Below are 9,113 nucleotides of genomic sequence, written 5' to 3' on the forward strand. Positions count from 1 at the left end.
CTGTGTACATACATTACATTACTGATCCTGAGTTACATCCTGTATTATACTCCAGAGCTGCACTCACTATTCTGCTGGTGCAGTCACTGTGTACATACATTACATTACTGATCCTGAGTTACATCCTGTATTATACTCCAGAGCTGCACTCACTATTCTGCTGGTGCGGTCACTGTGTACATACATTACATTACTGATCCTGAGTTACATCCTGTATTATACTCCAGAGCGGCACTCACTATTCTGCCGTCTTATTTTCAGACTTCTTTTCTCAGTTTCTTACGTACAGATAATACTTTCCGGGATGTAAATCTCCGGAGCTATCTCTGTGCAGACTGTGAAGCAGCAGGGAAGGCTGGGTGATTTCAGCTCCGGTGTGATCAGATACGTTGGGCTGTATTGACCCTACACATTGTCACATCCCACCGTGCAGCACATTCCTGGCTCCGGGGGTCTGGGGGGGCAGTAGTCCTGTTATGATAAGTCATTTCTGAGTTATTCTTCGTTATCTTTTCTCTATATAAAATTTTCTAAAACTTGTGAACACGTAAGCGGCTCCATGTGACTATTCCGAGCCACAAGCCGTGAGATCTCAAAGCCTTTTGTCACTGGAAAAATAAAAGATTTTTGCTCCCATCATGTGTAATAAACCACGCTCAGATGCAGGTTGTTCCAACATAAAGACCCCCAGCCTCGCCCAGTGCACGCTCTTTCCAATCTCTGGGGGAGGCGCGGGCAAACAAAGAGCGACAGCTCAATTCCTCCCGCGTGAAGGGTTTCTGTAGCGAGGGAATATTCAGCTCGGGAAGGTGAAGTGACTGAGGGGGTGTGCGCACAGCGCAGCGCGCTGAAATGGATACGCTCCGCGGTAATTGGTTCATTGTGGATTAGCATGCGGAAAATAATTAATGCTCTACCCGGCCCAAAGAGACAAAGGATTCCTCAATATGATCTTTTGTGCTCGTGGAAATAAAATAAAAAAAACACCCGCTGCGAATCAATAAGTAAATAGTAAGAAAGCTGCAAAAAGAGGGGGAAAATGTGTGCAATGGAAGAGTGCAACTCCATAGTCTGCGGTAGAGTCGGAGTTCACAAGTTTGTGCCAAATTAAAGGGATAGTTCATTTCGAGGATATCCTAAAGATGAGCGGATTTCTGGAATCAGCAGGAAATTGATCTCCGTGTATATCCCAAGCAGCACCCAAATAGGTTGGGACAGGTGCCGGAGCCGGTTGGAGACCCCTCTGGATCTCCATCAATTGGAAAACCAAAGGGCCACTTCTTCCGATCCGCATTTTATCTACAATACATTATGCAGTTTGGGATGTTTTTCTTTAAACCCTTCCTGTCTCCGAAGATAATTTTAATTTTAATTTTTTTTTTTAAACTTTCCTTATTTCCGTTCCCTTCTTCCAAGAGCCATAACTTTCTTTTCATGCATCCATCGACACGACCAGGGCTTGTTTTTTCGCGGGATGAGTTGTAGATTTTAATGATCCCATTTATTTTACCGTATAATGGACTGGAAAAAAAAAAAAAAAACAGGGAAAAAAAATCCAAGTGGGATGCAATGGTGAAAAAAAAATTGCGTCATAGTTTTTTGGGTTTTGTTTTTACAGCGTTCACTATGCGGTAAAAGTGACCTGGTGTCGTGATTCTGCAGGTCATTCCGATTCCATCCCTACCAAATGTACATAGTTAATTTTTTCATTTAAGATGTGAAAAAAAAAATCAGAAATCTGTAAATAACAAAATAAAAAAAAATTGGGGTTTGGATCACTAATTTTTGTGACCTGTAATGTTTTTATTTTTCTATCCATGGAGCTGTTTGACGGCTTCTTTTTTGAGTACACACAGCGTTACTTTTGCCTATTTTTACACAGATGTTGTGACCAAAATATCTCAATTCTGACATTTTGATTTTTTTCCTCTTGGAAATGGGTTAGTTAACTTTATATTTTGATATCAATTTTTTTTTTTACTTTTAAATTGGAGAAAAAAAGAGTGAATCAAACTTGTATCATTTTTTATTTCATATATATACATTTATTTATTTTAAAAACTTTTTATTATTTTTAACTTTATTTTTTTGTTTTTTTTTAGTGGACTTGATCCTGCAATCATCCATTCACTTACACTATATAGTGTAATACCACAGAATGGCGTCTTTATAGGAGAACCAGGATGGCAGCAACAGGGGTCTACAGCAGACCCCTAACTGCCATTGTAACCCATCAGTGCCCAACAATTACATCACAGCGACAGGGAGGGGTGGCGATGGGAATTGTTGTGCAACCATTAAGCCGCCACTGTCAGGGATTTAAGTGGTTAACTGCAGCCATCAGCGCTTGTTACATTTCTTCTGTATTTTGAAAACAAACTTTGCAACTAAATACAAAGTAGTTTAACTCTGGGAAACACTGAAAAAGTTCTGGGATGGCAAACTGAACTTTAGTGGCCAGTGTCAGGCAGCTGCTGCCAAGGCAATCAAATTATGGGATGCATTAAAAGAGGCAGAGATGTTGATGACAAGAATATGGGACCATTCATCATTTGCATTTTTTTTTAACTTACTGTTCTTATTTTGTCTTGTAGAATTCGCTGATTTATCAACTTGGTTTATGAATTAGTGCAGGTGCAGAGAAGAGCGACCAACATTATTAAAGGGGTTCATCATTTTTAAAGAGCTCAGATGCCGAAGCAGACAGCACAGACCTCTGAACTCAGTGATTGGCGCAGCGGTGATTGCACTGTCAGCAAACCATCCCCACTGCAGCTAAAACACAGCAGCGCTGGACCGGAGGAGATTGAGAACTATCTGATGTTATTTTACATGATAGAAAACGCCTCTGAGGGAAATGGCTGGTCTGTAAAGTCAAGACAGGCGATCAAACATGGGGTTATTCAAGGGGCCATCGAATTACGAAGTACAAATGTAAGAATGGACCTTAGAGAGATCTTTCTAAACATCTCTTTATACCTACTCCAATAACCACGACAAAGGGGGCACCCTCTACGCCTAGAGGAAAGAAAGTTTCACCATTATCATAGAAAAGGATTCTTTACTGTAAAAACAATGATAATGGATTCTTTACAGTAAGAGCAGTGAGACTATGTATTTACTGTAAGAGCAGTGAGACTACGGATTCTGTAAAGTAACATCAGTAAGATTATGTATGTACTGTACGAGCAGTGAATCTATCTTTACTGTAACAGCAGTGATACTTTGCATTTACTGTAAGAGCAGAGGGACTGTGGTTTCTTTACTGTAAGAGCAGTGAGACTTTGTGTTATTTACTGTAAGAGCAGTGAGACTATGGATTCTTTACTGTAAGAGCAGTGAGACTATTTACTGTAAGAGCAGTGAGACTATTTACTGTAAGAGCAGTGAGTCTATTTACTGTAAAAATTGTGAAACTATGTATTCTTTACTGTAAGAGCAATGAGACTTTGTGTTATTTACTGTAAGAGCAGTAAGACTGTGGATTATTTACTGTAAGAGCAGTGAGGCTATGGATTATTTACTGCAAGAGCAGTGAGACTATGGATTCTTTACTGTAAGAGCAGTGAGACTATTTACTGTAAAAGCAGTGAGACTATTTACTGTAAGAGCAGTGAGTCTATTTACTGTAAAAATTGTGAAACTATGTATTCTTTACTGTAAGAGCAATGAGACGTTGTGTTATTTACTGTAAGAGCAGTGAGACGATGGATTCTTTACTGTAAGAGCAGTGAGACTATGGATTCTTTACTGTAAGAGCATGAGACTATGGATTCTTTAGTGTAAGAGCAGTGAGACTATGGATTCTTTACTGTAAGAGAAGTGAGACTATGGATTCTTTACTGTAAGAGCATGAGACTATGGATTCTTTAGTGTAAGAGCAGTGAAACTATGGATTCTTTAGTGTAAGAGCAGTGAGACTATGGATTCTTTAGTGTAAGAGCAGTGAGACTATGGATTATTTACTGTAAGAGCAGTGAGGCTATGGATTCTTTACTGTAAGAGCAGTGAGACTATGGATTCTTTACTGTAAGAGCAGTGAGACTGTGGATTATTTATTGTTAGAGCAGTGAGACTGTATTTACTGTAAGAGCAGTGAGACTATGGATTCTTTACTATAAGAGCAGTGAGACTATGGATTCTTTACTATAAGAGCAGTGAGACTGTATTTACTGTAAGAGCAGTGAGGCTGTATTTACTGTAAGAGCAGTGAGACTATGGATTATTTACTGTAAGAGCAGTGAGACTATGGATTATTTACTGTAAGAGCAGTGAGACTGTATTTAATGTAAGAGCAGTGAGACTGTATTTACTGTAAGAGCAGTGAGACTATGGATTCTTTACTGTAAGAGCAGTGAGACTAGTGTCAGAGCAGTGAGACTATGGATTCTTTACTGTAAGAGCAGTGAGAGTATGGATTCTTTACTATAAGAGCAGTGAGACTATGGATTCTTTACTGTAAGAGCAGTGAGACTATGGATTCTTTACTGTAAGAGCAGTGAGACTATGGATTCTTTACTGTAAGAACAGTGAGACTGTGTTTACTGTAACAGCATGAGACTATGGATTATTTACTGTAAGAGCAGTGAGACTATGGATTCTTTACTGTAAGAGCAGTGAGACTATGGATTATTTACTGTAAGAGCATGAGACTATGGATTCTTTAGTGTAAGAGCAGTGAGACTATGGATTCTTTACTGTAAGAGCAGTGAGACTATGGATTCTTTACTGTAAGAGCATGAGACCATGGGTTCTTTAGTGTAAGAGCAGTGAGACTATGGATTCTTTAGTGTAAGAGCAGTGAGACTATGGATTCTTTACTGTAAGAGCATGAGACTATGGATTCTTTACTGTAAGAGCAGTGAGACTATGGATTCTTTACTGTAAGAGCAGTGAGACTGTGGATTATTTATTGTTAGAGCAGTGAGACTGTATTTACTGTAAGAGCAGTGAGACTATGGATTCTTTACTATAAGAGCAGTGAGACTATGGATTCTTTACTATAAGAGCAGTGAGACTGTATTTACTGTAAGAGCAGTGAGGCTGTATTTACTGTAAGAGCAGTGAGACTATGGATTATTTACTGTAAGAGCAGTGAGACTATGGATTATTTACTGTAAGAGCAGTGAGACTGTATTTAATGTAAGAGCAGTGAGACTGTATTTACTGTAAGAGCAGTGAGACTATGGATTCTTTACTGTAAGAGCAGTGAGACTAGTGTCAGAGCAGTGAGACTATGGATTCTTTACTGTAAGAGCAGTGAGACTATGGATTCTTTACTGTAAGAACAGTGAGACTGTGTTTACTGTAACAGCATGAGACTATGGATTATTTACTGTAAGAGCAGTGAGACTATGGATTCTTTACTGTAACAGCAGTAAGACTATGGATTATTTACTGTAAGAGCATGAGACTATGGATTCTTTAGTGTAAGAGCAGTGAGACTATGGATTCTTTACTGTAAGAGCAGTGAGACTATGGATTCTTTACTGTAAGAGCATGAGACCATGGATTCTTTAGTGTAAGAGCAGTGAGACTATGGATTCTTTACTGTAAGAGCATGAGACTATGGATTCTTTACTGTAAGAGCAGTGAGACTGTGGATTATTTACTGTAAGAGCAGTGAGACTGTATTTACTGTAAGAGCAGTGAGACTATGGATTATTTACTGTAAGAGCAGTGAGACTGTACTTACTGTAAGAGCAGTGAGACTATGGTATGGATTCTTTACTGTAAGAGCAGTGAGACTATGTATTTACTGTAAGAGCAGCGAGACTGTATTTACTGTAAGAGCAGTGAGACTATGGAATCTTTACTGTAAGAGCAGTGAGACTATTTAGTGTCAGAGCATGAGACTATGGATTCTTTAGTGTAAGAGCAGTGAGACTATGGATTCTTTAGTGTAAGAGCAGTGAGACTATGGATTCTTTACTGTAAGAGCAATGAGATTATGGAACTTTCTTGTGCAACAGAATATTATAATAGTTGATTCTGAATGCAAAGGTGACCCCTGCCCATTTGATGCCATCACACCTGCCGTTCTCCTGTGCACCACAGCAATGTGAATATTCCTGTTACCAGGGCTATGGATTTTTGCTTTGCACAGATGCATTGTTTGCTAGAGTAGCTGTATGGGGTGCAGGTGTCGCCCCCAGATCCTGGCAGATAAGAACCCCCAGAGACCACAGGAGACACCAGTGTTATAAACGGCTCATGGCAGGTGGGGTCCTGTTACAGATTATGTATGGGGACTCCACACCTTTTGTCGTTTGCTCTATTTTCCCTCTCACGCCTTTATGTCTCATACTTATAAATAGGTCTGTAGGTTCTTTATATAGAGCACATGGCCGTCACCTCCTCCGCCCCTCCCCCGCTCCAAAACTAGGACATATATAACCAACGTGCAGCTCCATGTTCATCGCCTCTTCCCTTAATATGCAAAATCCTGGTGCACCTTCTTTTTTTATCTGCCAGGGCACGGCCAGGCCCAGTAATGGTGATCTTGTGAGTGGGGGCTTCACAACTCTGCGATGCACGGATAGGGTGCCGGGCATCCCGCCTAGTCGAATAGTAGGGGCATGTAATAGGATGCTGGCTAGGCACAGTGCCGCGAGTGTGTGAATTGCACCCTACTGCAAGTTTTATCTGTGTGCAGTTTTAATGCTGGGTAGTCGCCCCTCCAGTGAGAGTGAGTGAGGGCGATTGTCCATTAGCATTCTGCACCTGTGTTACCTCCTTCTAACAAAAGGGGGCCGGCCGTGTCCTGGTGTGCATTTTTTCTTGAAACCTTGGCTGGTGAGTACCATTGCCTTTTGCTATTTTCTAATGCACCTGCTAATCCAAGCAATTACCTGCCAGCGAAACACTTGATGAGCGTCACATCATCTGACTGCACAGAAAAAAAATCTCATCTGAATTCCAGCTGGATGTCGTTCTTAAACCTGTCTCACCCCATTTATTAATTACACACATTTTTGCAATGCACGTCACATGCAATCACCCTCCCGCCACCGCCGTATAGATGACCCCGGCGAAACGCACCCAACGTCAGGCAATGGCTCTCATCTTGCAGCGTAGACATCAGTTTGCACAGCTGGAGAAGAGGCTCTCCTGACTAAAAGAAACAAATTGCTTTTAGATTCAGAGACAGAAAATGTATGCAAGAAAAAAAGTCGCCTCCAAGTATCAAGTGTTTTTTTTTCTTAAAGGGAAATAGCATCTAAATATCTGAAAGCCACTGGAAAAAAAAATCCTGGAAGACTGCTGACAGACAGGAGACATCATGGATACCACAGGTGGACATGTAGCAGAGGTCCTGGAAGACCAGGAACAGATAGTAGAGGTCCTGGCAGCCGCAGGCAGACAAGAGATGTCATGGGAGCTACAGGCGGACAGGAGACGTCCTGGATGCCACAGGGGACACGTAGCAGAGGTCCTGGAAAGCCAGGAACAGATAATAGAGGTCCTGGATGATGCAGGCGGACAGGAGATGTCCTGGTGGATATATATATATATATATATATATATATATATATATATATATATATACAGTATATATATATATATAATGGGGTTCTGAGGGCATGGGGGACCTGACAGGTTCCCTTTAAGTTGGGGCAAAGTCTGAGCGTGCTGACCTATCCCTGTAGACAAATAACCTGACCACGTAAATGTAGGTTTAATAAAGAACCTCCCCTTTACCCATCACCACAAGTCCCTGCAGCGCCCCCATGCACACCAATGTTTTACAGGATTTTAGAAAATTGTACACGACCCCAAATTTGCATAATTACAATGTACTTACCTTTCCGTCCGCCTCCAGTGTCTTCCAACTTTTTGAGACTGAAGATGATTTTCTAGGATGATAGACTGGTCGTGTCCCACCAGAGAGCAAACATCAGCCTAAGTGCATATGTGATGAATTACCATAGACATGACATCTCCTGCACCTCCGGTCTTGCTCCCTGAGACGTCTCATATCCATATTACACATTGTGGGGTGTCATATGATACAAGTTCTTCCACTCATGCTGGCTTATGTCTTCACACCTTCCTTGTTGCCTCAAGTATTTAGGAGAAGCATTCACCCAGGGGTCCCATAGACCACCTCTATGGGATGAAGCCCTTATTCTAGGAGCATAGGTGGAGGATTTTGGACAGCTTGTCTCATTACAACCTGTCATGACATTTTCCAACACTGCACCCCATAAGGAAAATTCTGCAACTCTAAGCCCCTGGCACAACCTGAATCATATAGCTCCTGATGCACCTGATAGAGCACTATGGCCGCGAAACCCATATGGGTTTATGTTCTCTCTAATGTACACTAAACCTAAAGACGGGCAAGACTGAATTGTTCCTGTAAGCCCCCGACTGCAAACACCCATCCACCTCCTGATCGCCTGCACCTTCAGCCAGGAACTTAGCTAATGGTGGAATACTAGTCTTAGGGTGCCAAGCAGATGATTGAGAGGAGATTGCTCCTGCAGCAAGCAGCCTCCTGGTCTACATAAAATATATAAAAAACAGAGCTGAAGCCTGACCCAATCTTCCAAAGTTTCTAACCTCCCCCCAGAGTGCACAAAAAGGACGGTCTTCACTTTGGATGCCAAAATTAAGGAAGATGAAGAATAAGTTGACGATAGGGGGTGCAATTATTCAGCGTTTTTACTCTAATATCCCTTTAATATATTGTCTGTGGGTGCCAAGAAATGGTATGGGCAGTATTGGTTCTTGGTTGCCATCCTGTGGTATGTATGTGCCTGGTATGGGGCGTAATGATCGTGGCCACACCCTCTGTGACCTGCCCAACGCGGGATGAAGGCCCGCTGACGCTAGCGCATATTTCACCTGGATATGCATCCAAGGACGCACATTATACTGAAATGCATTGCAGTGCAGAGACCTGCCGAGTCCCTGCACCACAATACATGTCACCGGCCAGAACGGGGAACATATATATAGGGATGAACCCAGGATGGGGGACAAATATACCAGGATGGGAGACATGTATACCAGGATGGGGGACATAAATACCAGGAGGGGATACCTATATACCAGGATGGGTCCAGGATGGGAGACATATATACCAGGATGGGGGACATATATACCAG

General features: G+C 41.7%; 1 protein-coding gene across 3 annotated transcripts in view; it reads right to left on the reverse strand.

Annotated features, from left to right (window-relative positions):
* Positions 1–7,910, reverse strand: part of EXOC3L4 (exocyst complex component 3 like 4) — a 485,609-nt gene extending 477,699 nt beyond the window's left edge. For 2 of the 3 annotated variants that reach the window (XM_073638363.1, XM_073638360.1), the window contains exon 1: positions 7,805–7,910. The gene's annotated coding sequence lies outside the window, so the exon portion shown is untranslated. Of the gene's footprint in view, positions 1–7,041; positions 7,115–7,804 lie in introns of all 3 variants that reach the window. The other variant, XM_073638361.1, reaches the window with a different exon arrangement.
* Between the last annotated feature and the right edge of the window lie 1,203 nt (positions 7,911–9,113).

The sequence above is a fragment of the Phyllobates terribilis genome, unplaced genomic scaffold, assembly GCF_046119375.1.
Source record: "Phyllobates terribilis strain yellow unplaced genomic scaffold, ASM4611937v1 Scaffold_7__3_contigs__length_470593459, whole genome shotgun sequence".
Classification (NCBI taxonomy): domain Eukaryota; kingdom Metazoa; phylum Chordata; class Amphibia; order Anura; family Dendrobatidae; genus Phyllobates; species Phyllobates terribilis.